At 41.8% G+C, this 14140-nt stretch overlaps 1 protein-coding gene and 1 pseudogene across 4 annotated transcripts in view; both read right to left on the bottom strand.

Moving 5' to 3' along the window:
* The window catches only part of ARL15 (ARF like GTPase 15), a 434430-nt gene that overhangs the window by 342164 nt on the left and 78126 nt on the right, over positions 1 to 14140 (bottom strand). The window lies entirely within an intron of this gene.
* Positions 1 to 14140, bottom strand: part of LOC104651026 (small ubiquitin-related modifier 3 pseudogene) — a 108458-nt pseudogene that overhangs the window by 17723 nt on the left and 76595 nt on the right.

Genomic DNA, 14140 nt, shown 5'->3' with positions numbered 1-14140 from the left:
AAGGGGTAAAAAAGAAAAGAAACAGAATGACAACAGTAACTACCAATATTTCATAATGTGGTTTTTAAGAATTTCCAAACACCATATTAGAAATATTGTGGTTAAAAAGTTCATTCCTCTTACTAACTGTTCTTTAAAAGCCATGGGCAACCATATGGCAAAATCTGGAACTGAAATGAAAAGGGTAAAATGTGTCCTTTCATATTTCATATTCATTTCTTCATGAAATGGATAATCTACTGGTATCTTGGAGGAATAAACATATTTCTTTGCAATGTTAGAACATAACAAGATTATTTATGGTCTTTAAGAAAAGTATGGAAACAAGAAATTCTTACAACAGATTAGTTAAAAAAAACAACTACCACCTTATTTTATGAGTTACTAATAACCATGTAACTATTCCACTGTATGGTAACTGCCATGTAATTACACTGCTAGTTCTTTGTGTCTCACAGATTATACAGTACTAAAGAAAGTTACCTGTTACCATATGTAGACATTTGTGGTTGGCAGATGTGGAAAATACTTTGCCATAAAGATGAAAATTGACTTAAAATTTGACCTAGCATATGAACGTGATTTATTTATCCCCCTCCCCCACCTCCCTTTTGTTTATTTTTGCTGTGGATGAAAGAAGGAAAAATAGAAGCTTCTAAAGGGATACACAGCTTTCCAGAGTCAATGGTTTATCTAAGTGAAGTCAGCTACTGAACTTTATTCAGCTGGTTTCTCCCCAGAGTACGTCTTCATTGAAGTTTCTGTTTGACATGTTTCATTACCTTGGAAAATTCTGGCATGAAATGCAGCTATTACTGGTCTTAAGTTAGAAATGTTCTTCTTGCTTGACTTTTTAATATAATAATCACCCTAGTTTTTTAATCTAATAAGCACCTTCACACTCATCCCATGTTTCATGGTACTGAGAGACCTTCGGACGCTGTGTGCTAGTTCCACTTTCCTACAAGTTTGTTTACTAGTGAAATTAAACAGTCTATCCCATTTAATGAATCTCTGAAATTAGCAGTGGCCCCCAGCAAGAGATAAGAGACAATGCATGTCATATAATTTACTGGGAACTAACTCATGGCAACCCATAAATTGTACAGTCTGCCTAAAGCACCCCCTTTGCCGTGGTGAGATCCGCAGGGCCGACTCTAGTCCTGGCACTAAGATAGATAAGTCCTAAGAGTGAAATCAGTAGACATGTGTCTTTTTTTTCCCTTTAATTCTGAATAAAATTCCAGAATTTAGGGCAGTGAAAAACACTTCCCCCAACCCCCGCCAAAAAAAATCTGACATTTTCTTTCTGCCGAAAGTCTAATTTCTCTTTCCCCAAATTGCTTCACCATATGGAAGGAAAGAATCTCCACCTTTTATCTTCAATCTGTATCACAGTTTGGGCATATATGAGAATTTTATGTTCACTTTTAATTTTCTTGCTTAGTTAAGAACAACTAACAACTTTCTTGTATGTCAGGACGCAAAATATGTACCTCAAGAGTTGTGGTACATTTCACACAGGTCAGAAGACAAGCATTATGGAAATGAAATGATTTTATGATGACTTTGCTTTAATGGGGGTTTTACACAGGGGCTTTCCTGGGAAGATGTCCAGGCAAATTGTGTCCAAAGCCCAGAATGAAGGGAAAATTCACCTTGATGTAACATAGTTGAAGAGGGATTTGCTGATTTGTCATTTTAAATGAAACACAAACTCCAATTCCAGCCCAGTTATGAGAGCATTCCTTTGTCCTCTTACTTAAAGGATTTTTTTCTTTTTCCTTTCTTTTTTTTCAAATCCTACAATTGGGAAACCACTCAAGAAGATGGGGTACACACACACACACACACACACACTTCATACATACATCTTACATGTACACACACACCCATTTTCAAACAAGGACTAATAAGAGTCCAGTCAGCTCTCAGGTAATATATCCAAAACAATCCCACTCTTCTTAAGCATAAACTTCACACAAAGAACTAGATATAAACAAGCCGCATTCAATAAGGATAAATAAAATCTCTGTCAAGCTTGCAACAGGACCAAAAAAAAAAAAAGAAGTCATGGGGGCCAAAGAAGTAATTTTTAGGTTATTTGGCCAGAAGCACGCACATGCACATGCATACACACACACCCTCATGCACATGCACGCATGTACAGCGTGTGCACACGCAAACACAAAGTTTTTCATTTGGAACATTTTTGAACAACGAAAAGGCAACAGAAATTTAAGCGTCTTGGGAAATACTCTTCCAGTGCCAAATAAGCATAAACAAAATAAATTCTAAAAGCAAATGTTAAATACTAGAGGATGGGGAGTAAAAATGAGCCAAGCTAGAGTGAAAGATCAATCCTGAAAGAATAAGAAAGCAAGTTTTTCCTTAACCCCAATGAATCTCACGTTTCTAAGAAGCACAGGTCAGTTACTTGAGCTGTCCTTTGAACAAAAATTTAAACTTAAAGAGACAGTATAATTAAGTCAGCCCCTTGGGATTTCATTCAAAAAAGTGATACTAATTATTTTCCCCTAAAATATCTAGGAAGAGTGTGGCAACAAAGTGGCTCTGTGCTTCCCCCAAAACCTTCAAAGCTGGGATTCTATTTAGTCAATGATTTGGCTAGGACTCACCACATAAAAAACGACCAAGAAAAAACAAAAACAAAACAAACAACAACAAAAAACACACACACACTTGAGCAGCCTGTTTGGACATTGTAGTACTTGTTCCACAAAAGTCATCAGAGTGTTCTAGGAGCTTCTCATCTAGGTTAACACTGACACTGCTGGTCAGGAATAAATCAAAGCTATGCTCGTCACACAAGCACGTAAAATCATCACCTTAAATGGTATGAAAGTATTTGTGCTGTTGGAAGGTAGGGAATGGGGTGAGGGGAGGAGCAGGGATAAGGATTCCACTCCCGGCTTCTCTTGATCTTCCCAGGGTGGAGGAGCAGTTGGAAACTATTCACCCACCCCGTTACTGTGGGAAGAAACTGGAGGGCCCTAGTGAAAAATGGGAGAACTCTTCTCCACACCTTTATCTCAAGCCTTGGCTTAAGATATAATACTTTTTTTTTTTTTTTTTCTGAGACTGAGTCTCGTCTGTCACCCAGGCTATGGGTGACGTGGTTGTGCAGTGGCACAACCTCGGCTCATTACAACCTCCGCCTCCCAGGTTCAAGTGATTCTTCTGTCGCAGCCTCTCAAGTGCTGGGACTACAGGCATGTGCCACCACACCCAGCTAATTTTTTTTTTTTTTTTTTTCCAGTAGAGACGGGGTTTCACCACATTGTCCAGGTTGGTCTCAAACTCCTGACCTTGTGATCCACCTGCCTTGACAAGGAGAAAAGTTATTTAAGAGTCAAACTGGGCCTTAAAATTATCACACATCATGTTATCAAAAGACAGTGACTGTGGAAGGGTAAATGTCCTCCTTCCTCCTTTCATGAGTGTACTAACCCATCCTCCCACCATGTAAAAAAAAAAAACAACTACTTTTATTTTTTATTAAAACGTACATCATGTAAAAAAACATACATCCAAAATGGCTTGGTTAAAAAAGACCATGTAGGAGATGTCTGTGTTAAAATTTGTTAAAATGTAGAGATTTAAAGAACTAAAATTCTTTATTAAAGAATAGTTTCAATAATTTCATGGTAGCTTTCTTGTGGTGTTTTACAGTTCACACACAGTAGGCTATGGTTTAGGAGCTAAACTTTAATGCAATTCCAGAGTGTCCTTAAATAGTTCACTTTAGCGATAGAAAAGGGTTTATAGGTTGATTGACAATTGATAAACTATTTGGCCCACCAGGCATAAACCTCCATTAGATAGATTATTGGGGCTTTCACAGATAACTTTGGTAACAGCATTATCTAAATACGAAAATAACAATCAATTTTAAGATTCTCAAATCAGAGCTTTATGAAAATAGATCCAAATACCATATGATTAAGAACTTACTATGTACCAATCAAATGGCATAAAAATATATGCAACACAGTGATTTTGAAAAATTTACAATCTAACCCCACAGTATGTCTGGACAACAAACTTAACACAAGGCAGAATGGACCAAATATACTGAGAACAAACAGCAACTATGAGAGCGCTGGGGATGGGAAAAGCTTACTTGACCTGAGCACTGGAAGTATGTCAAGAGGAGGTTATAGAAATGCTGTGGCATTTGAGCAGCACCTTGAATGTTGGGTGCATTCCGAGTAAAAAGTACACATCCGTACAAGCAGAAGAATAAAAATTCAGGCCACAGTCCAAAAATAGACATGCCAGAGCTTACACTATATTAGGATGATGTGTACTGGTGGCCACACAACATAGGGACACAATGAAAGTTAGGTTTTAGAAAGTTAAGACTCAGCAGAGCGGAGTTAGGAGGAGTGAAGGCAATCATGAGGAAGCCAGGGGAACCATCTAGGTCAGAGGACACGTGGGCTCAACTCCAACGGCGGCAGTGGGAATGCACCGTGGTGACCTTGCACACAACTGAAAGGAGATGCCATCTGACTGGATGGCAATGTGAAGAAGAGGGATGAGACAAGGAGGACAAGGCCGATGACATCACAACGGAGACAAGGCACAGGAAGTGGAACTGATGGAGGGAAGAACAAGAAGGAATTTCATCTTGAAGAATCCAAGTTTGCAAAGGCAGCAGGACAGACACATGCAATGAGCGGAATGAGAGATTAATTAGTTAACTGATTAATTGATTGATTGATTGATTGATTTCACATCCACTCTCCAAAAGTATTTCAAATGGCCCAACTATGTGAATCCAGAAAATTATATGGAAAAATATAAATAACTATAAATCAGCATCTGGGCTCATTCAGAGATTGGACTGTGAAACTCAAGAGGGATCTAGGGACTGAAACTGAAAACTTGGACATCATCAGTGTAAAAATGAGAGTTGTCACCACCCCTTGAGAGAGGGAGTAGTGAGAAGGGAAGGGAGAGAATATTCTATTTTTTTGACTTTATAACAAACTTTTATCGTTTGAATTTTTATCAATAGTACATACTACTTTTTGTGATATTTTTAAAGCCAATTTTTTTTTTTAATAAAGCAGAAAGACTGAAGCCATAGGAACAGGCAGTATCACAAACTGACTTCTCAAATATGTGCAGTGAATATACACAAGCACTCAGGTGGGCAATGAGAGACACAAAGGTGATTCCAACCTAAGTCCTGTGGGAGTCTAATGGGAAAATGCAGGCACTGGAGTCCAACAGGAGTCAAACTCCTCTCCCACTAATAGTTACATAGGTGAATTCTTAAATTCCCTCGAATTTGGTGGGCACCATGGCTCACACCTATAATCCCCGCACTTGGGAGGCTAAGGTGGGCAGATCCCGAGGTTAGGAGATTGAGACCATCCTGGCCAACATGGTGAAACACTGTCTCTACTAAAATACAAAAAGTTATCTGGGCGTGGTGGTGCATGCCTGTAATCCCAGCTACTCAGGAGGCTGAGGCAGGCGAATCACTTGAACCTGGAAGGCGGAGGTTGCAGTGAGCCGAGATCGCGCCACTACACTCCAGCCTGGCGACAAAGCAAGACGCTGTCTAAAAAAAAAAAAAAAAAAAAATCCCTCAAGTTTAAATGTTCTTCTCTAAAAATGAGGCAAAAAAGTACCTCATAGGGTTGTTGTAAATATGAGACAAGTTAATGGAGCTAAAACCCCTAACAGGCAGCATTTGGCACAAGTAGGTACTCAATTAAAATTCGTTGATTTTCCATCATTCTGCCGAGATGGAGAAACTCAAAATGTCAGTCAGGTAGGAAAAGAGACTGAAAAGAAGTGGTCATAGAGACCACAGCTGAAAAAAGCTGACACCATGTCATGGGGACCAGGAGAGAGAAGCAAAGCGCCTTTATCCATCCACTCAACGTAAATGTACTGAGCATGTATACATTTATAAATGTATAAAACCTGCTGAGTGGGTAACTGTGTCAAAGGTGGTGGATTTGGTGAGAAGTAGATTATCTGACAACTAGGAAAGAGGTAAAGAAGTCCTTGCTGACTTGTGAGAACCGTTCCAGCAGAACAGCAGGAAAAGATACTACCTGGCCAGAGGGCTAAGGAATGACTGGCTGGTGAAAAGCAGCAGTAGGAAGAAGTGACAGTTCTTTGGGAACTTTGTAACTAAGGGAATGAGAGGCTCTTGTGAAGGGAGGGTTTCAAGAAAGTTAAGTAGCTCACAGGATAAAAAGAGGAGAGTCAGCGGAAAGGGACAGAGTGATGACAGGGAGGAGGTGGCAGAGTTCATTCACAGTGTAAGGCCCTGAAGCTGATGATTGAGTGCCAGAGTGAAGACGCTGACCTTGGAAAGGAGTAAGGACACATCACCGCACCGGGAAGAAAATGTGAGTAGGTTGGAAGGATGGACAAAGATTCAGGTGTAAAGGAGAGCTGAAGAAATTCAACTGGATTACCATCTACCTTCTCATTGAAAAAGGAAGTAAGATTACCAGCAAAATAAGGAGACCCGATGGAAATGGGACCCCAGAATGAAGAAGGATCGGAAGCTGAAAGGACTTTCTCAGGACAGTGAGGTTCCAGCAGAGGCAGGTGGCACACACATCAATACTAAGCACATAGCCCAATGTGATTTCCTCCAGTGATTTTCAGTAGCTTGGCAAGTAGACACGGGGGGAGTAGGAAGGTAGTGAGAATAGTGGGTAAAGCAGAATTTAAAAGGGCAAAGGATTCTAAGGATGCCAGCGAGAAAACAGCTGACATGGTGGACTGAGGAGGTCGAGGCCTGAAGTTTGAGCAAGAGAAGGATGAGAAGAAGTGACAGAAGAAAAGCGACAGGTGGTAAATGGCCGTTCATTGGATTTAAGATGAACAAGCAGGTTTAGAGGAAGTGAAGGAAATAAAAGTAAGTGAAAGAACAGAAGGCTGTGACTGGAAGACAGCTCCAAGTTGGAATCCTTAGAAATGAGGCAATTCCAGGCCATGCAAAGAGTTGAGGCTGACTGATTAAAGGGAATGCAGAAATTCCTGGAATCGAAAGGCCAGGTCTCAGCCATTCATGACACTGGAAGCTGTGGTTACCTATGATCATATCAGAAGACCAAGCCAGATGAAGAGGAAGAGCCTTGAAACAAATCCAAAGGAGGAGAAAACAGGGGAAACAGAACAAGTATAACTTTCTGAATAGATTATTTTCAAAGACTATTAGAGATCATGTTTCATTAGAAATAATGCCTTTCTTTTAGTCTGTTTAGGTCTTATTAAAAAAAAAAATGAGTAAAACTTTTAAAATCCACAGCAGAAAAAGCCATTCCACCATTTATATGCCTTCAACTGAAGCAAAAAACAAGGATCTGACTCTTTGCTCTTCCACTCAACATATTTGATATGAGATGTGTCTCCAACCAAATCTCATCTTGAATAACTGTAGTTCCCACAATTCTCATGTGTTGTGGGAGGGACCCAGTGAAATATAACTGAATCATGGGGGCAGTTCCCCCATTCTGTTCTCCCGGTAGTGAATAAGTCATGAGATCTGATGGTTTTATAAGGGGTTTTCCCCTTTCGCTTGGCTCTCATTCTCTCTTGCCCTGCTGCCACGTAAGACATCCCTTCTTCTTCTGCCATGACTGTGAGGCCTTCCTAGCCACGTGGAACTGTGAGTCAATTAAACCTCTTTCCTTTATCAATCACCCGGCCTTGGGTATGTCTTTATTAGCAGCACGAGAACAGACTAATACACTATTTCACACAGCATGGCGAAGTGACTGGTAACAACTGAGGGAAAGAACACTGCTCCTGTAAGCACTGAGGTCAAGTTGTCTGAGCTCCTTTTCGACCTCCATACACTGGGGAAGAAGGAGGCCTGATGGCAGGATCCCTCCACAGCTTGCTCAAGCGCAGGTGAGACACAGCATATCCTCCTGCAGCAAGCAAGGTGACTTGACTACCACAAGACCTAATCTCATCACCTTTACATAGCTCTTTCATATCCATTATCTCTCTTAATCCTCACAGGCTCTCTGGGAGGCAGGTATTAATTACTATGAGCAGCTTTTTTTTTTATCAATGACAAAATAGAGACTTGTGGGGCCAGAAGACTTGCTCGATGTCACTGAGTCTGGCAGTAGCCAACGTCCTCCCACTCCTGAATTTAGCCCTTTCCACTAAATCCCACCAACTGAATCACTGCAAGGATGAGATGCACAGGAGACAGCGCAGTTCAGAGAGGCCTGAATACTCCTGGGTTATTCTTAAAGTCACACGGGGCAGCTAAAACCTAAGGCAAGGTAAGCAGCATCAACAGGTATTCCTTAGGGATACTTCAGTTGTCACTTAAGACAACTTTTCCACATTCAAGCACATTGAACAATTGTCAGTCTGCTCACAACTTGTGAAAAGACAAGAAAACCTAGTTGACGAACATCTAAAGTGACAGAATCATCATTTCAGTGCTGTTTTGTAGGTACAAAACAGTAAGTGGCCTCTGGGTGTACAGAAGGAGGTAACGTTTTCTGCAGAGTAACACCTTTTCTGAGAAGAGACTGAACTGGCAAAAGCAGGAGCTAAGAGGATGGATTGGAAAAAACAAACCACCACATCTTCTCAAACCAAGAGAAAGACACGGTAGAAGTAGAGAAAGAAACTTGGGACCCCATGTCTGTAATGCCGGAGGACCCTGGACACTTTACATGAAAATTATCAGAAATGCAAACTATCAGAGAGCTAATTTCTAAGGTCACCTGGTGCTGGGCACAGTGGCTCACACCTGTAATCCAAGCACTTTGGGAGGCAGAGATGGGCAGGTCAAGAGGTCAAGAGATCAACACCATCCTGGCCAACATGATGAAGTCCATCTCTATTAAAAATACAAAAATTAGCCAGGCCTGGTGGTGTGCACCTGTAGTCCCAGTTACTCAGGAGGCTGAGGCAGGAGAATCACTTGAACCCAGGAGGCAGAGGTTACAGTGAGCCATGATGACACCACTGTACTCCAACCTGGTGACAGAGTGAGACTCTGTCAAAAAGAAAAAAGAAAAAGAAAATATATTCCAATTCCAGTCTCTGCCTCACGCATCTCAGATCCCTAAAAAAAAGGCAAAGGGGAAAAAAATTACCTATAGAAAGCCTGGTGTCCACAAAGCCTGGCAATACATTCTATGACAAGCCACATTTTATCACAAAGTACTACAATCTGAAAAGTTCCCTGAGATACACATTGCTAATCTAAAGAAGTGTTGAACCAAATTGTAACTAAATCACCAAATTCTGCATAAAGCAGGGGGCAAGTAGGTTCAATATTCAAGACTAGCTCAAACAGGTGAATTTACTCAGATAACTGGGCATAGCCCATCTTTTAAAGTCCTTATTACCATGAGGACTGATTCCCAAGACAACAAAAGAGAAAGTCAATGAATAATTATGATATAAGGTCATTCTCACCTCCCCCATCACTGCTTCTTGGAGTTTTTATCAGGTTTTACAATAAAAATTTATAGCTATCTGAAATAGGTCTAACCTCTTCCACAAGTAGTTCATTCTTTCCCTCCAGCCCATGTAAATACCAGTGCAACCTTCACTTTCGTGGTAAGAAAAATACTCCCTTTAATAAACTTCAGAAATCAGGGAGACAACTGCACTAGCATCACGGATCCCATTTTAAGGATTCTAAGAATTCTTCACTTAAGAGATCTGTTTTCCTTATTCCCCAGTCTCCTATAAACAAGATGTGTGTGAGATATTATGTTACTTTAAAAGCACCAAACATATCATCCCTGAAAATAGCATGTTCCCTGTTGGGGGAAGCATGTTAAGGTGTACGTGAGACTTCTGGGTTTATTCCGACTCATGTTTCTGGGAGGCTCTGTGACACTTTGGGAACACAAAAGCCCCTCTTTCCACTTTGATTATCACTAGTCACACAGCTTTTCCTACTACTCACTGCTTGTCTGAGTCGTCTCAATTCATTAAAAATCCTCTAAGCTATGGGCAAGACTTCAACAATGGTAACATACCCTTTACACTAGACCATCTAACTACAGCCTTCCTGGAAAACGATCCTTGGGCAGTAGCAAAAGCCTGTTGGGTCAGCTAACAACATCAAGCCATATTAGGATCTCAAGGTTTGTCTTTCTTTTTAATTCGTGTTTTCTTCTCCAGCAGCTACAACATGCACCTTGAGATGGCAACAGTCAAAGTATTGACTGAATGTGCCTGCCCCCTGGTGGCTGGCGGGGTGAAGGACACACTGGAGAACGGGTACTTGCATCAGAATCAGAGAGAAGAGATATGGAAGCAAGCACACAAATCAGAATTTGCTCTACTGGAGTATTATGACGATCTGGTATAAAATGAAATAAAATATAATTTAAAAGAGAAAAGCATTAACAAGAGACAGTTTTAGAGACAAGTCACCAAGATCTTAGCTTGAGATACACTAACCTAGGCCCCTTTTGCAGAGTTATGAGCAACTATTGTGCTAAGAATCTATGTGCGCCTATTGTTGTTCTAGCTTCTTCCAATTCAGTTATAATCTTAAGAGTGCAGCCCCAGCGCTGGTACCTTTAAAAAGCTACCAGGGGATTCTTATGTGCAGCCAGTACAGATAAGCGGTTCTGAATCTTGGGCAATGTTTCTAAGGCAGCGTCCAGGGTCCACCTGGATCAGAATCAGACCCCATCCTAGACTTACCGAGTCAAAATCTCTGGAGGTGGGTCCTATATTCTGCATTTCCAAAGCTTCCTAGACAATTCTTTTTTTTTTTTTTTGAGACAGAGTTTTACTCTGTCCCCCAGGCTGGAGTGCAGTGGCATGATCTCAGCTCACTGTAACCTCCACCTCCTGGGTTCAAGTGATTCTCCTGCCTCAGCCTTCCAAGTAGCTGTGATTACAAGCACACATCACCATGCCCAGCTAATTTTTGTGTTTTTAGTAGAGACAGGGTTTTACTATATTGGCCAGTTTGGTCTCAAACTCCTGACTTCAAGTGATCTGCCCACCTCAGCCTCCCAAAGTGCTGGGATTACAGGCATAAGCCATCACGCGTGGCCCACAGACAATTCTTAACAATGCTATGCTGAGGAATAATACTATTAATAGAAAGGATTATGGGTAAGTAACTCCCGGTCATGGAAGTAAATAAAGGTGCCTTAAGACAGGTTGACCTGGAAACTATGAGACAAGCTTCCCCAGAGCGGGCCCCATCAACAAAGGTCTAATAGGAGTAGGCTTCAGAACAGGCCAGATAGACTCAGCTTACAATGAAACCGGCAGGAAAGGCCCCATTAAGCCTTCATGGCTGTTTGGAATGGATTTCCTTTCTCTTAGTGGGAAGCCCTCTCCAATCCACCTTCTTTTCACCTCTCATACATTATACCTGTACCCCAACCCCTCACCCCAGCCCACATGGAACAGACAGCTTGAGACAAAGTACTTTTTGGACAAAGAGGCACCTAGCAGTCTCTTTTTCATTGCCTTCTCCCTGGGAAGCAATTATTTGGAAAATAGGCCACTCCTTGGCCATCTTGGGTTAACCAAAGTCAGTCTATTTCAGCACTGATTACCCTCCCACACATATGCATAAAGCAAAATAAGCATACGATCACTGCTTCTTAGTAGAAGAGCCTTGGCAAAGAACTCCCTGAGGTAGGATGGGGGTTAGGCTGAAAATATATAACTTCTAAGGCCAGAAAAACGGGTTGAATTGCTTAACAAAAGGCCAAAGAAGGGCTGTATGTGCTCATAAATCATTTACACTGACAAGGGTTCTAAGGCCTTGTCCTGGATTTGCCTGCTTTGAAATATCCTACTGGTCTTTGGTCAAGATTTAGAAAAGCCAAAGCTTGGGTAAGTAATACTCAGCAAATACATGACACCAAGGGAATTTCACTTAGCAGAGCCGAATAAATATAAGGTTTGCAGCAAAAAACAAATACAAAAGAACCTTCCTAACTCCTGACAATCCCGTATGAATGACTGGATTAACTCAAAATCAAAACCTCACATTCCCATCTAAATTGACCAAAGAAATGTGTCAACATTGGCTAAGAGCATATCCGCTGTGCCCTACGGTATGAATTCTCAAAGGTTTCACTCCCACAGCAACCCTGAAGAGGGCATTTGACTGAGGAAGTGAGTTTGGCATTGCTTAGGCAACTTGCCCCAAATCATACAGTCCTCAGTGGCAGAGGGAGAAAACTGAAATGTATGTGCTTCGTGGTCATTGCTCCACACCACAAGGGTTCCCTCAGGGACATGGTCTCAACTGGCTATGGCTGATTTGGATCCCATCAGCAATCTTACCTCTCCATTCTTCTCTTTGAGGCCAAATTGTCCAGAGCGACTTTAAACCTGGACTCTTAAACTCAAATGCCTTCAGGGCAGGTAAACAAACAAACAAAGAAACAACCCGTAAGCCTGGGAGGCAGCAGTAAGAGGGTGTAAAGGAGACTGCGAACAAGGAGGCCTGTAGTGACTGGGAACATGGCTTCCTACAGGCATTCAAACTCCATTGTTTACAATCAACTCTGCGTTGCCCAAAAACCATTTCTAGAGCAGTGCTCTGTTTATGTCTTCTAGAAAATGAAAGGAAAGATAAATCAAGAGGGCACAAAGCAGCAAATAGACAATGCCCTGAATGGCCTTCCCAACCACCAAAGACATGTACCCAGATGTCTCAATATGGTCTCCTGAAATGCCATGGAACCACGTCAAAAATATATAGATACTTTTCCAATGAACCAGCTCCCACTCTTTTTTTTTTTCTCCTTTTTTTTTTTTTTTGAGACCGAGTTTCGCTCTTGTTACCCAGGCTGGAGTGCAATGGTGCGATCTCGGCTCACCGCAACCTCCGCCTCCTGGGTTCAGGCAATTCTCCTGCCTCAGCCTCCTGAGTAGCTGGGATTACAGGCACGTGCCACCATGCCCAGCTAATTTTTTGTATTTTTAGTAGAGACGGGGTTTCACCATGTTGACCAGGATGGTCTCGATCTCTTGACCTCGTGACCTCGGCCTCCCAAAGTGCTGGGATTAAAGGCTTGAGCCACCGCACCCAGCAGCTCCCATTCTTGATTTTCTGATTTCTCTCAAGGAAATGATAATTTCCCCAGCCAGCTGGACTTCGCAAAGGTGTCATCTGGACCCTCCCCTCCCCTGTGAGGTATGACCAAGCCTTCCCTGAAATCCTGTCATCTCCTCTGTGCACCCCCATCCAGGCCCTCACTCCCTGGGGTGTCTTTCTTGTCCTGTGCATCCAGCATTTTCCCTTAGATCCCAGTATAATAAATTACTCAGTGTGTGCACTCCTTCACAGTTACAGTGTGCTTTTGCCATATTTCCTATTTTAGTTTTACTTTTGAGTGACATAACAGTTTAGTAGGTAGGAAAAAAAAATTCTATTACCATTTTACAGGAGATGAAAGAAATATTCAGAGGATTTAAGTGATTTGGCCATTGCCACTAGAGAATCTTACTAACAGCATTTTTACCTAGATCAGTGTTCCATTTCTCTCTCTCTCTCTCTCTCTCTCTCTCTCTCTCTCTGTTCCTCTTTCTCTCTCTCCCTCTTTCCCCCTGCTCTTTCTAATCTCTGGAACTGCATAAGCCAGCTGCTTGGGGAATGTTTCCACGGGACATCTCACAAACACATTAAACTCAGCATGTCCAAAACCAAATGCATCCTTGGCTCCTCTCAACTTGCTGCTCTGCTGTGCTCTAGTTCAGTGAACAAAGGTCACCCACCTAGAAACCTGGAAGTCCTGACTCATGCTTCTTCACTGACCCATCCAGTCACCCATTTTCAATAGTCTACAAAACTATTGAACTGTTTCTTGAAACCAACAGTTTCTCTCAATCCCCACTGCCCACTCTGCCACCCTCGGCCAGCCTGTAATGTCCATTTCTCTGTCTCTCTCAGAACACAGCCCCAGTCAATCCATTCCTCACACTTCACCTTGAATATTCTTTCATTCTGCTTCTTCATTTTCATGTCTCCCCAAAACCCTCAAACTAAAAGCCAAACTCCTTAAGGCTGACAGAGCTCATCAGCTTCTCTGGGTGGTACCTCGGTATCTTAGCTCAGGCTACCATAACAAAACACCAAAACCTGGGTGGCTTAAACAACAGAAATGTA

This window comes from Saimiri boliviensis, chromosome 1 (genome assembly GCF_048565385.1).
Source record: "Saimiri boliviensis isolate mSaiBol1 chromosome 1, mSaiBol1.pri, whole genome shotgun sequence".
Lineage (NCBI taxonomy): Eukaryota > Metazoa > Chordata > Mammalia > Primates > Cebidae > Saimiri > Saimiri boliviensis.
The sequence above is the reverse complement of the archived record's forward strand: the minus strand, read 5'-3'. Positions and strand labels throughout refer to the sequence as shown.